At 47.0% G+C, this 15,479-nt stretch overlaps 1 long non-coding RNA gene across 1 annotated transcript; it reads left to right on the forward strand.

The window, feature by feature from the left end:
* The first annotated feature begins 3,463 nt into the window (after positions 1–3,463).
* On the forward strand, positions 3,464–5,527 carry LOC127929263 (uncharacterized). Its single transcript, XR_008134188.1, has 3 exons — positions 3,464–3,685; positions 3,740–3,955; positions 4,010–5,527. It is a non-coding gene; the product is annotated as an uncharacterized LOC127929263 (long non-coding RNA).
* The last annotated feature ends 9,952 nt before the right edge of the window (positions 5,528–15,479 follow it).

Genomic DNA, 15,479 nt, shown 5'->3' on the forward strand with positions numbered 1-15,479 from the left:
AATTCTAATTATTTTTAAACAGTCCAAACAGTCTAATTCTAATTGAATTTAATGTCAATTCTCAATTTCAAGATTGATTTTCAAGAATTGAATTGCAATTAACCTCAACCTTGTGTGCGTGCGTGCGTGCGTGTGTGTGTGTGTGTGTGTGTGCGTGCGCGGTTGTGTAGCTATGAATCAGGTGAGGGTTGACTGCTCCACACACCTCATAGTGTTGTATTAACGGAGCCCAGTCAGTGAATTACATGCTGGAGGATGGAAGATGTAACGTTATGTAATGTTCTATGTAACTCTTAGTTCTACTCTTGCTGCTGCTTCAGTTTCCCCACCAGGTGTAAACCACCGTTCATTTAAATAGACTTGATTGAAGCCTATTTGTATTCAGGGGTGCGTTGGAAATCATATTCCCTGTTGCAACATGGTGTGAGGAGTCAGAAGAAGTGAGGAACTACTGGGGCTACTGTGAATACACATTTAAGTGATTTCCAGGGTTATTTACATTCACTAAGTGAGTAAAATGAGGTACTTGTATACATACAGGTAGTTACTTTCATGTAGTTCAATGCCGTGTTCCTCTGCTGGCTACGGGCTTCTCTAGTTGAACCAATCAATTAGGATTTTGTCTCAGGGTTGGTTTTCTGGAAATGCAGTAGTGTTTTATTGGAATACATGGTCTTGTGACGTCAGGGTTGGAGATGGGTTCTTACTGAGAAGATGCTGTCTATTTTTAACAAGCCTCATCTCTCTTTCTCTTTCCTCTATGGATCTCCTTCCTTCTTTCACTCATTTCACTCCCTTTACTTCTCTCTCTCTCTCTCTCTCTCTCTCTCTCTCTGTCTCTCTGTCTCTCTCTCTCTCTCTCTCTCTCTCTGTCTCTCTCTCTCTCTCTGTCTCTCTCTCTCTCTCTCTCTCTCTCTCTCTCTCTGTCTCTGTCTCTCTCTCTCTCTCTCTGTCTCTGTCTCTCTCTCTCTCTCTCTCTCTCTCTCTCTCTGTCTCTCTCTCTGTCTCTCTCTGTCTCTCTCTCTGTCTCTCTGTCTCTCTCTCTGTCTCTGTCTCTCTCTGTCTCTCTCTCTGTCTCTCTCTCTCTCTCTCTCTCTCTCTCTCTGTCTCTCTCTCTCTCTCTCTCTCTCTCTCTCTGTCTCTCTCTCTGTCTCTCTCTTGTCTCTCTCTCTCTCTCTCTGTCTCTCTCTGTCTCTCTCTGTCTCTCTCTGTCTCTCTCTCTGTCTCTCTCTCTGTCTCTCTGTCTCTCTCTTGTCTCTCTCTCTCTCTGTCTCTCTGTCTCTCTCTGTCTCTCTCTGTCTCTCTGTCTCTCTCACTGTCTCTCTCTCTGTCTCTCTCTGTCTCTCTCTCTCTCTCTCTGTCTCTCTCTGTCTCTCTCTCTCTCTCTCTCTCTGTCTCTCTCTCTCTCTCTCTCTCTCTCTCTCTGTCTCTCTCTCTCTCTCTCTCTCTCTCTCTCTCTCTGTCTCTCTCTCTGTCTCTCTCTCTCTCTGTCTCTCTCTGTCTCTCTCTCTCTCTCTCTCTCTCTCTCTCTCTCTCTCTCTCTCTCTGTCTCTCTCTGTCTCTCTCTCTCTCTCTCTCTCTCTCTCTCTCTCTCTCTCTCTCTCTCTCTCTCTCTCTCTCTCTCTCTCTCTCTCTCTCTCTCTCTCTCTCTCTCTCTCTCTCTCTCTCTCTCTCTCTCTCTCTCTCTCTCTCTCTCTCTCTCTCTCTCTCTCTCTCTCTCTCTCTCTCTCTCTCTATTTAAGGGGCTTTATTGGCAGGGGAAACAGATGTTTACATTGCCAAAGCAAGTGAAATAGATAATAAGCAAAAGTGAAATAAACAATAAATTAACAGTAAACATTACCCTTACAAAAGTTCCAAAATAATAAAGATATTTCACATGTCATATATATATACATATATATATGCAGTGTTGTAATGATGTGCAAATAAATATGGGTTGTATTTACAGCGGTGTTTGTTCTTCACTGGTTGCCCTTTTCTTGTGGCAACAGGTCACAAATCTTGCCTCTGTGATTGCACACTGTGGTATTTCACCCAATAGACATGGAAGTTTATTAAAATTGGATTTGTTTTCGAACTCTGTGGATCTGTGTAATCTGAGGGAAATATGTCCCACTAATATGGTCATATATTGGGCAGGAGGTTAGGAAGTGCAGCTCAGTTTCCACCTCATTTGTGGGCAGGGTGCACATAGCCTGTCTTCTCTTGAGGTCTGCCATCTGCTGCCTTTTTCAATAGCAAGGCTATGCTCACTGAGTCTGTACATAGTCAAAGCTTTCCTTAAGTTTGGGTCAGTCACGGTGGTCAGGTATTCTGCCACTGTGTTCTCTCTGTTTAGGGCCAAATAGCATTCTAGTTTGCTCTGTTTTTTTGTAAGTTCTTTCCAATGTGTCAAGTAATTATCGTTTGGGTCTAATTGTGTTGCTGTCCTGGGGCTCTGTGGGGTGTGTTTGTGTTTGTGAACAGAGCCCCAGGACAAGCTTGCTTAGGGGACTCTTCTCCAGGTTAATTTCTCTGTAGGTGATGGCTGTTTTATCTCTCTCTCCCCTCTTCCCTCCCCTGTGTAGCTCTTCTGTCTGACTAAAGCCCAGTCATGTTGCAGTAGTGGCCTTCCTGTTCTGATGTGCAGAATGTGTAAAACCCAAGCTGTCCGTTTGTGATCGAGTCAGAACAAAGAAACAGCCCCTCCCCTCCTCGGTTTTCTGTCTAATATCCCCTGGCTTGTGGAACTTCGGAAACCTTTTTCAAAGTACAGAAGTCTGAATCAGTGTGTTTATGGCAGAAAGCTGAATAGCGAAGCTCTGACACATTCACAAAAACCCTCCAGCCTACCTCTCCAGACTTCCCTGGCTAAATTCATTACCTCCCCAAGAAAGACTACCCCTGAATGTAATATCCTAACGGAATAGAATGAGAGAAAGAAAGAGAGAGAGGAGAAAAAAAGAGGTGAAAATCCATTATGTTTGATGTTTCTGTCTCACTCTCGCAGCGACGCTCAGTCAAAAACCAGAGAAATGACATTAGCCGTCTTGTAATGTGATTTCTCTGATGTGTGAATAGGAGATTTCTAATGGATTTCAGGCACATTAGAGCTTGGATTTATCTCCTGTATTTATTCCCTCCTGGTTTCAAATGCAATTTGCTAAGTACAACGCATCGTTTCTCCCCTCATTCTCACCTTCTCACCCTGCTTCGGTCTGCTGTGAGGATGTAGGGTGTGATGTGGAGGCGGGGAGAAGGGGAATCCAGGCATAAACAAAAATACAAGGCCTGATATTTCAGGCACACAGACACTTTTGACATATTTATACAGTATTGGATTCTGAGTTCCCTGGTGGGTTCAGCCGTGTTATGGGTGAGTGTCTGATCCCAGGTCTGATCCTAGGTGGTCCCTCGTCTGGTCTGATACGAGGTGGACCCTCGTCTGGTCTGATCCTAGGTGGACCCACTTCTGGTCTGATACTAGGTGGACCCTCGTCTGGTCTGATACTAGGTGGACCCGCGTCTGGTCTGATCCTAGGTGGACCCTCGTCTGGTCTGATACTAGGTGGACCCTCGTCTGGTCTGATACTAGGTGGACCCTCGTCTGGTCTGATACTAGGTGGACCCTCGTCTGGTCTGATCCTAGGTGGACCCTCGTCTGGTCTGATACTAGGTGGACCCTCGTCTGGTCTGATACTAGGTGGACCCTCGTCTGGTCTGATACTAGGTGGACCCTCGTCTGGTCTGATCCTAGGTGGTCCCTCGTCTGGTCTGATCCTAGGTGGACCCACGTCTGGTCTGATACTAGGTGGACCCACGTCTGGTCTGATCCTAGGTGGACCCACGTCTGGTCTGATACTAGGTGGACCCTCGTCTGGTCTGATACTAGGTGGACCCACGTCTGGTCTGATACTAGGTGGACCCACGTCTGGTCTGATACTAGGTGGACCCTCGTCTGGTCTGATACTAGGTGGACCCACGTCTGGTCTGATACTAGGTGGACCCACTTCTGGTCTGATACTAGGTGGACCCTCGTCTGGTCTGATACTAGGTGGACCCACGTCTGGTCTGATCCTAGGTGGACCCACGTCTGGTCTGATACTAGGTGGACCCGGGTGCATTTTACAGACATGTTATTTAGTCCTGTCATAATAGTGGGGTGGTATTCATTAAGCATCAGGTATTTAACTCCAGTCTGATTAGGGCTGTTGTGTTCCTGATTAGCTTGTCTGTTTACGTGCTCCCAACGACATTCCCACAAATTGTCCCAAATCAGCCGACGAGGCGCGCTCCACCCCGAGCAGCCCCACCCAAACAGACATATACACACCAGCCCCATCTAAAGATATGAGAGAGAGGGAAGGAAGGAACATATTATGGAAATGAAGGGTGTCAAGTGCAAATTAGATTGGAACTTTGTGAAACAGCAGCATTGAGTATTGCCACCAGCTCCCTTGACAACTGCACCGAAACTTGCGCGTGGCTTAATGAGAAAATTCCAAAGTGGCTCTTGAAAGTGTCTGTGACGCTGGAGAATGGAGTGGCATCTTTCTTTTAATACTGACCTGCTGGGAGTCCGTTGGGTGTCATTGATATATAATATGGCGATCAGCCGTATTATAGCAAAACAATACTGTTATTCAACCAAAGCCTATATCCAAGAGAGTGTTGTGATGAAACGACTTGTCTTTTAATGTGGCAAGGCTTCTCTCAGAACTATTTCACTAGTCAAAACAAACACATTTACTTTACATTCCAAGTTTATTGAATGTTTTTCCCTGGGAAACACACTCACCAAACACCCTCACCCAACGACACCCTCACCCAACGACACCCTCACCCAACGACACCCTCACCCAACGACACCCTCACCCAACGACACCCTCACCCAACCACACCCTCACCCAACGACACCCTCACCCAACGACACCCTCACCCAACGACACCCTCACCCAACGACACCCTCACCCAACGACACCCTCACCCAACGACACCCTCACCCAACGACACCCTCACCCAACGACACCCTCACCCAACGACACCCTCACCCAACGGCACCCTCACCCAACGACACCCTCACCCAACGACACCCTCACCCAACGGCACCCTCGCCCAACGGCACCCTCACCCAACGGCACCCTCACCCAACGACACCCTCACCCAACGGCACCCTCACAGACTGAGACAGGCCACCCAAGCAGCATAGATCTGTTGCTATGGTTACGTGGAGGTTGCTGCAGTGTTGTACCAGCGTCCTCTTAAGGTTACTATGACTCTGCCTGCCAATGACCTAAACACACTGTAACCTCTATGGAAGGATCTGCCCTGGTTTACCCTCATCTCTTTCTTAACGCTCGACTGCCCTCTCTCTTTCCCTCATTTACCCCCATCCTCCCCTCAGGTGAGGGCGTCCTTCTCTCCTCTCCTTTCCTCTGTCCTTAATTTTCCTTCCCCATCGCCCTTCTCCTCCGCTCACTCAGAAATCAGAGGACTTAATGACAGCAGGCATGTCCAGTCAGCTGACCCCAACTAACCTCCTAAACAGTGCAGGCACAACCATACTTGTGTGTGCGCTCACACACACACACACTGTGCAAAAATAACACACACACACACACACACACACACACACACACACACACACACACACACACACACACACACACACACACACACACACACACACACACACACACACACACACACACACACACACACACACACTGTCACTTCTCAGCAGAAGAACACAAGCAAAAGGTCAGAGGTCAAGGTTGTCTGTTCCTTCCCCCTCAGGGCATCTTCAGTTAGCTGCAACACAAACACACAGCGACAGACAGACAGACAGCTCTGTACGTGATATGAAGAGATCTATAAATAATTGAACCATATTCATATGAGACAGTACTGCACACAGTAGCCCGTATGATATGGTAATGTCTGTGTGTGAGTGAGCCTCTGCCTTCTGAAGGGAAGCCATTCCAACCTGTGCTCTGTATTGGGATGTGTAGGTAATATCCTTGCTGTGGATATGACAGCCAAAGCACAGGGGTGACGCCCGCTGCTGGAATTGCATCTCATCGTCGACACGACTGCCCCCAAATACAGAGCCATGTCATTTTATTTGATTGATCCATTTCAGCAAGGCGTCACTATGGAGAAAAGGAACGGTGGGGGGGGGACACGGGGGTCTGTGGGGACGGGGTGGCATAATAGGTTACTTTTCATACTCCTCATGAGGTTACCAAATGTTCAATCATCCTCCTATTTTCTGTTCCTCTCTCTTCTTTTTCACCCCCCTCCCCTCTTTCCCTCCTCCCTCCTTCCCCGCTAGTCTTCGTCAGGGGGGTCGTCCCTCGCTCCACCGTCCAGTCTTTCTTTATGGCAGTTTCTCTTTTCACCTTCAATCAGGCGGTGACTACCTGGTCCGGAGGATGGGGAGACCCTGCAGGGTCCAAATGCAATGCTGGGGGAGGGAGGGAGGATCGAGCGAGCTCGAGTGCATCCAGTCTACACATTTTGTCCAGAGCAATATGCAGAGAAGAAGGGGGTGTCATTTTGGGGACAGTCTTTGACCTTAATGCATCAAATCAAATGTATTTATTCAAATCACATCACATTTTATTGGTCGCGTGCACATATTTAGCAGATGTTATTGCGGGTGTCTCAAAATGCTTAGGAGAGACGTAGGACGAAAGCCTTGCGTCCTCCGAAACACAACCCAACCGCACTGCTTCTTAACACAGCACGCATCCAACCCGGAAGCCAGCCGCACCAATGTGTCGGAGGAAACACCGTGCACCTGGCGACCTGTTTAGCACGCACTGCGCCCGGCACACCACTAGTGCGTGATGTAGCGACTCCTGTGGCGGGCCGGGTTTAGTGCACACTGACACAGTCGCCAGGTGTACGGTGTTTCCTCCTACACATTGGTGCGGCTGGCTTCCGGGTTAAGTGTGTTTTGTGTCAAGAAGCAGTTCGGCTTGGTTGGGTTGTGTTTCGGAGGACGCATGGCTCTCGACCTTCGCCTCTCACGAGTCCGTACGGGAGTTGCAGCGATGAGACAAGACTTTAACTAGACTGATACCACGAAATTGGGGAGAAAAAGGGATAAGGAGAAGGGATCATATCTTTCACCTGGTCAGTCTGTCATGAAAATGTAGTTGTGTACACTCAGTGCATATTTCAAAGCAGCAGCTCTGTCATTACCAGAGGGCAAATTGACTGTCAATTTTAAGGCCCCAAGGCTTTTGTCTGAGCTTAGTCGAGGGTTAAGTGTTTTCTTGGAGGACACACTCTGTGTGTGTGTGTGTACACATTTGTGAGTGTGTGTGTGTGAGTGAGCAAGAGTGTGGTGTGTGTGTGTGTGTGTGTGTGTGTGTGTGTGTGTACACACGTTTTCCTAGTTCCAAGAAAGTCTGTTTTCTTTTTGGGGTGGTTTAAACCCCCCTCTAGGTGATCCAGATGGATCTGTGTTGGTACATAACTCTAGCAATCCAGCCTCATTGATTTGTATCCCAGGGTCTGGTGCTTTACCCTCCTCGCTCCATCTAACTTCACCCCTCATCCTTGGTCCTGTAAGTTTGGCTTCAGTTTGACCCTGTTGGAGCCACCTTCTACTTAATAAATCACCCACTGTGTTCATTTGACATTGAGCTTGAAGTTTGAGAGGACTTGGATTTCTATGCTGAGATAGAAGGCTTTTCTCAGACAGTCAGAAGCTTATCTGACTATCTTGTCGTGGGAGAAGGATCTAAAGGTCAAATCATTCTCAGCCCTGTTTTCACACCTAATGTCACCTTGAATTGAGTTTCAATCTCTTTTTACATGGTTCTCCAGCCAAAAAAACACCTAAAAGAAAAATGTATGTCTTGTATGTATTCATATGGTCTTTAAGTGAGATAAGGTGAAAGGTTGCCAGTACGTTAGCACATGCCCTTGTATAAACACCCTGCGGTGTAGCTATTTTACTTAAGCCCCTCTGTTGTTATCCAACTGTTTCCTCTTCTCCGCTTCCTTAAACAGCACCTGCAGGAAATAGCCTGTTTATTGCTTCCTGTAAATCCCACTCTTGTAATTGGAAAAATGTCCAAACGATAAAGCATTCAGGAGCAGAGAGATACTGTATAGTGCAACAGCCTGGACCACACCTGCCTTTCCCTAACTCATGGGGACTGATTGGGTCGTCAGCTACTGTACGAAGGAGGTGGATGGGGATGTGTATTGTGGGACGTTGGGTTCGGTACCTGTAAGTGAGGCATTTGCTCGCTCTTATTAGGAGTGTAAAGGGGAAATGGCTTCAGCCGTTCAGTTCAGCCGTTTTAAGCCTTGGAGGACATGATTGGGCCCTTTCTGAAGAGCTTAAATTGCCCCAACTGACCCAATGTCAATCACCCACATCTCTCTCTATAGCCCCCCATTGAACAACCGACAGTGCAGAACAGCCCAATCACCTGCTTTCCCCTCCATAGACCTCCATTATATGTTATTATACAGTATGCACAAAGCAGCGATTTACCCCCATACACTCCCATTATAGAGGCCGTCCTCCCTCTGCTCTCAAGGCCTAATGGGTCAATCTCCCTGGTTTTCTACGAGCTGCCTGCCTCCTCTCAGACAACACTATTCAGAGGAAAACCACTGGGCCTTGGCAAAGAGATGCATTGTGCGGGCCAGGGCATTGGTGTGTGTGTAAGCTAGCTTGTGCAGTTTGTGTGTGTGTGTGTGTGCGCCTGTCCATATGTTCTATTGTTCGAGGGGAAGTGTGTTGTTGCATAGCCACTACAGCCTGTAACTACCCTTATTGTCATGGACATTAGCATGGGTCATACCCACTACGGCCTGTAACTACCCTTATTGTCATGGACATTAGCATGGGTCATATCCACTACGGCCTGTAACTACCCTTATTGTCATGGACATTAGCATGGGTCATACCCACTACGGCCTGTAACTACCCTTATTGTCATGGACATTAGCATGGGTCATACCCACTATGGCCTGTAACTACCCTTATTGTCATGGACATTAGCATGGGTCATACCCACTACGGCCTGTAACTACCCTTATTGTCATGGACATTAGCATGGTTCATATCCACTACGGCCTGTAACTACCCTTATTGTCATGGACATTAGCATGGGTCATACCCACTATGGCCTGTAACTACCCTTATTGTCATGGACATTAGCATGGGTCATACCCACTACGGCCTGTAACTACCCTTATTGTCATGGACATTAGCATGGGTCATACCCACTACGGCCTGTAACTACCCTTATTGTCATGGACATTAGCATGGGTCATACCCACTACGGCCTGTAACTACCCTTATTGTCATGGACATTAGCATGGGTCATACCCACTACGGCCTGTAACTACCCTTATTGTCATGGACATTAGCATGGTTCATATCCACTACGGCCTGTAACTACCCTTATTGTCATGGACATTAGCATGGGTCATACCCACTACGGCCTGTAACTACCCTTATTGTCATGGACATTAGCATGGGTCATACCCACTACGGCCTGTAACTACCCTTATTGTCATGGACATTAGCATGGGTCATACCCACTACGGCCTGTAACTACCCTTATTGTCATGGACATTAGCATGGGTCATACCCACTACGGCCTGTAACTACCCTTATTGTCATGGACATTAGCATGGGTCATACCCACTACGGCCTGTAACTACCCTTATTGTCATGGACATTAGCATGGGTCATACCCACTACGGCCTGTAACTACCCTTATTGTCATGGACATTAGCATGGGTCATACCCACTATGGCCTGTAACTACCCTTATTGTCATGGACATTAGCATGGGTCATACCCACTACGGCCTGGAACTACCCTTATTGTCATGGACATTAGCATGGGTCATACCCACTACGGCCTGTAACTACCCTTATTGTCATGGACATTAGCATGGGTCATACCCACTACGGCCTGTAACTACCCTTATTGTCATGGACATTAGCACAGTTATTTTATTTTTGGTGCTCCTGCAGTTAAATGAAAACCCACAGACATTGTATTTTCTCCACACTGGAGGAAGAGAGACGGGAGAAAACAAGAGAGAGGAGAGCAGATAAAGGGGAGGAGAAATAGGCATGGGACACAGAGGAAGAAGAGAGGTTGGAGACAGAAAGAGGAGGAGAAATGTGAGAACTTGGAGACATAAAGGGGACAAAGGGAATGAGGAATGGGGGAAGAGAGGTTCGAGAAACAAAGAGCAGTAGAAAAGACAAGAGAGGAGAAGAAAGAAGAGAGAGGAGGCCACAGGACCTGCATGGCTTCTGTGCGGGTGATTTGTCATGGTGGCGCGACGTCAGCTAAACGAGGCCATCTCATTTCCTGTTGACTGCAGGAAGCCCAGACGGTGGGGAGAGCCTGAGGTGATCAATCTCACCTGCTTTAATTGGTCTACACACCCACAGACAGGACCGGGCTCAAACACACACATATGCACACACACGGACACACACACGGACACACACACGGACACACACACGGACACACACACGGACACACACACGGACACACACACGGACACACACACACACACACACACACACACACACACACACACACACACACACACACACACACACACACACACACACACACACAGAGAGAGGCATGGACACACGTTCACACACACTCCTACAAACTCTCCAACAGGTCTAGTACAGACACTGAGATTCACACAAACAAGGTGTTGTCCTTGGTCAGACGAGGGACCGGCATGACGTAGGAGTGACGCCACCTGTTGGAAACAATACCTTACTGTAACATACAGATCATGTTTAGCCTGTCGTGGTGATCAGATTTAAAGTGACATCATTACAACAGTAGCACCAGTATAACCTACACAATAGGGACAGTAACTCACTGAGGTGCATATAGGAAGACAATTCCCTCTAGGGTTAGAATGAGTATATATAACTCCCATAGCCCTCTTAGGAGAAAGACGGGGTTAGAATGAGTATATATAACTCCCATAGCCCTCTTAGGAGAAAGACAGGGTTAGAATGAGGACAGTAGAACTCCCATAGCCCTCTTAGGAGAAAGACAGGGTTAGAATGAGGACAGTAGAACTCCCGTAGCCTTCTTAGGAGAACGACCGGGTTAGAATGAGTATATAGAACTCCCATAGCCCTCTTAGGAGAAAGACAGGGTTAGAATGAGGACAGTAGAACTCCCATAGCCCTCTCAGGAGAAAGACAGGGTGAGAATGAGTATATATAACTCCCATAGCCCTCTTAGGAGAAAGACAGGGTTAGAATGAGTATATATAACTCCCATAGCCCTCTTAGGAGAAAGACAGGGTTAGAATGAGTATATATAACTCCCATAGCCCTCTTAGGAGAAAGACAGGGTTAGAATGAGTATATATAACTCCCATAGCCCTCTTAGGAGAAAGACAGGGTTAGAATGAGTATATATAACTCCCATAGCCCTCTTAGGAGAAAGACAGGGTTAGAATGAGTATATATAACTCCCATAGCCCTCTTAGGAGAAAGACAGGGTTAGAATGAGTATATATAACTCCCATAGCCCTCTTAGGAGAAAGACAGGGTTAGAATGAGGACAGTAGAACTCCCATAGAGACAGGGTTAGAATGAGGACAGTAGAACTCCCATAGAGACAGGGTTAGAATGAGGACAGTAGAACTCCCATAGCCCTCTTAGGAGAAAGACAGGGTTAGAATGAGTATATATAACTCCCATAGCCCTCTTAGGAGAAAGACAGGGTTAGAATGAGTATATATAACTCCCATAGCCCTCTTAGGAGAAAGACAGGGTTAGAATGAGTATATATAACTCCCATAGCCCTCTTAGGAGAAAGACAGGGTTAGAATGAGTATATATAACTCCCATAGCCCTCTTAGGAGAAAGACAGGGTTAGAATGAGTATATATAACTCCCATAGCCCTCTTAGGAGAAAGACAGGGTTAGAATGAGTATATATAACTCCCATAGCCCTCTTAGGAGAAAGACAGGGTTAGAATGAGTATATATAACTCCCATAGCCCTCTTAGGAGAAAGACAGGGTTAGAATGAGTATATATAACTCCCATAGCCCTCTTAGGAGAAAGACAGGGTTAGAATGAGTATATATAACTCCCATAGCCCTCTTAGGAGAAAGACAGGGTTAGAATGAGTATATATAACTCCCATAGCCCTCTTAGGAGAAAGACAGGGTGAGAATGAGGACAGTAGAACTCCCATAGAGACAGGGTTAGAATGAGGACAGTAGAACTCCCATAGAGACAGAGTTAGAATGAGGACAGTAGAACTCCCATAGAGACAGGGTTAGAATGAGGACAGTAGAACTCTCATAGAGACAGGGTTAGAATGAGGACAGTAGAACTCCCATAGAGACAGGGTTAGAATGAGGACAGTAGAACTCCCATAGAGACAGGGTTAGAATGAGGACAGTAGAACTCCCATAGAGACAGGGTTTGAGACATAGATAGGACAGGGTTAGAATGAGGACAGTAGAACTCCCATAGAGACAGGGTTAGAATGAGGACAGTAGAACTCCCATAGAGACAGGGTTAGAATGAGGACAGTAGAACTCCCATAGAGACAGGGTTAGAATGAGGACAGAACTCCCAGAACTGAGGACAGTAGAACTCCCATAGAGACAGGGTTAGAATGAGGACAGTAGAACTCCCATAGAGACAGGGTTAGAATGAGGACAGTAGAACTCCCATAGAGACAGGGTTAGAATGAGGACAGTAGAACTCCCATAGAGACAGGGTTAGAATGAGGACAGTAGAACTCCCATAGAGACAGGGTTAGAATGAGGACAGTAGAACTCCCATAGAGACAGGGTTAGAATGAGGACAGTAGAACTCCCATAGAGACAGGGTTAGAATGAGGACAGTAGAACTCCCATAGAGACAGGGTTAGAATGAGGACAGTAGAACTCCCATAGAGACAGGGTTAGAATGAGGACAGTAGAACTCCCATAGAGACAGGGTTAGAATGAGGACAGTAGAACTCCCATAGAGACAGGGTTAGTTGGCTACTGTAGCTCTTCCTTCCTCACGTTCCTCCTCCTCCCTGTTAACCTGCCAATATGGCATCACACACACACACGTGATTGCCGTTAACTGGTGTAATAATGTTGTCGGGGTGAGAGAGGGCCGCAGACAGCGGGGAGTCTGGGAGAGAGGTGGGTGTGTGTGTGGGACGACCATATGCATTTCACTCTGCCGCTCTTTGTCTGAGCGGGAGAAAACGATAAACACAACACACAGCGAGCAGGCTTTAGACGGTAACCTACTGAGTAGAATCTTAATGCTCTCTCAATGCCATTTCTATCAGGAGATTCCAGTCAGACACTGGTGTTGTGAGGGATTGGTGGAGGAAGCTGTCATATTGCCATCTAGTGGCGATATGAGGCTCTACTGGTGCCTTGGGCATATTGTACAGCAACCTCGTCCTTGGGGTTGCAAAATTCCAGTGACTTCTCCAAAATTACAAGGTTTTTCAGGAATCCTGGTTGGAAGATCTCCAGAATCATGGGGGGAATAAGCAGGAAATCCGGTGTCCTCCAACCAGGACTTGTGGAAAACCATAGAATGTTGTGGAAGTCACCATCATTTTTCAACCCTTCTCGTCCCTGAGTTCTGTTACTGGACAGAGAGTTGACTGGAGGACTAGATTCCTTGTCCAGGGTCATTGAGGTGAATGTGTAGTGCAGTGCTGACTGTGCTGATGTCACATAATGTCACCAGTTGGCTAAGCACTGTCAAGCCTGGAGTTATGTGTTTTATTGGGTGATTGGAAGTATTGACACACACACCACACACACACTTGTGCACAGACTTAGGCACACACACTCATCTCCAACAGTGTGTGTCCGGTCTCAGCAAGGTATGGCCTCCTTGGTGGCCAGAGTAATGGGAATTGGCCACGGCTGATAGGCCGGGGCCCAGGGGGAATTCTGGGAGATTTTAAATAGTTTATAATCTGTCTTGGCACGCTCTCTCTCCAGCATCCCACTCCAAATAGAAGTTTCCCTTAGGCACAGATCGAGGATCAGCTGAGCCTCTCCAAGTCCTAACCTTAATCATTTGGGAGGAAACATAAAACACACCAGATCATCGTCCTTCTACCTCTGAAAACAAGCATTATCGTTATAGTTTCAATACAGTAGATTAACAAGATGGGAGTTATATTAGATTTAGAGGGCACATTATTGGTGTAAGTGAGTTGTGAATGTTATTTTTATATCAACATACACAGGGAGGGTACTGCGCAGACGATTATCCAGCACTAAGCCTCGGGCTCTGACATCTGCTTCCTAAAGATAGTCAATTAGATGCTGTCTAGCACAATCAACGGCAGTCTCTGCTAATAAACTGGGGTTTTAGTGCGACTAGAAGAGCCGTTGGATCCAGAAGAGCCCTGCCCTAGGGGGAGGAAGAGCTGCTGCTCTCTGAGTCAGGCTCTTCACTAGTGGGTGTGTGGACTGATCAGTGATGGAGCCAGATCAGTATGTGTGTGTGTTCGTGGCTTGGGTGTCAGTCTCATTAGCACATGGACTAATGAAGACTTCCTGCTGATGAGCCATTAAACCACTGACTGACTGTCCATCCCACTAGTCATTCTATTTCTGCTGCTGGATTAGCAAGACCATGGAACAGCTCTGGAATTATGGGACCTAATCTCCTTATTAAGAGTGAGCAATGCCTGCTGGCTGCCTCGGTGTGTGTGAAGGAGGGATGTGGGGGGTGTCTGTGGAGTCTGGACAGGGCCGAGACGACCTCAGGACAGTGTGTGTGTGTGTGTTAGGGGGATGAGTCTGAATGTGTGTGTGCAGAGGATGAAGACTGCTAATCAGATTTGCACGGTTATTAATTTGTATTTCCCAGACCAGAGCAGCGGCGTCCCACCACCATCACCACAATGTTGCCGTGGTGTTTCCGTGGTGATGAGACTCATGCTGTGCCCTGTGACATCATCTTCCCTGGGTGTTCTGCTCTCTCTGTTTGTGTCCCAAATGACACCCGATTCCCTTTATTGTGCACTGCTGTTGACCAGGGTCTATAAGGAATAGGGTGGCATTTAGGACTTACTCACTGTCATTACCCAAACAACCTCTTTCAACACATGTCATATTGGATTCCACCATAGTAAACATTTTATCTCAAACAGACCTCATTATTACATTCAGATCCGTTGAATAGGAAAGTTTCTAGGTTTAAAGGAGTTGATTTTAGTCGTGATTTAGTTGTAGACAGAATAGAGATTTAAATGACCTGGGCCAGTCACAGCTGCAGAAGTAGCCAAGACACTGGCTTACAGTAGTATTATTATGATGATGTGGGCAACTTGGCATTGTCAGAAGAACTGAGGTACACCATTATGTGTTGTCAAATTATTAGCTGAGAGTTACTGTAGCTCCTGTACCCTACTGCTACTGTGGAGGTGGCTCCTGTACCCTACTGCTACTGTGGAGGTGGCTCCTGTACC

This window comes from Oncorhynchus keta, unplaced genomic scaffold (assembly GCF_023373465.1).
Source record: "Oncorhynchus keta strain PuntledgeMale-10-30-2019 unplaced genomic scaffold, Oket_V2 Un_scaffold_630_pilon_pilon, whole genome shotgun sequence".
NCBI lineage: Eukaryota > Metazoa > Chordata > Actinopteri > Salmoniformes > Salmonidae > Oncorhynchus > Oncorhynchus keta.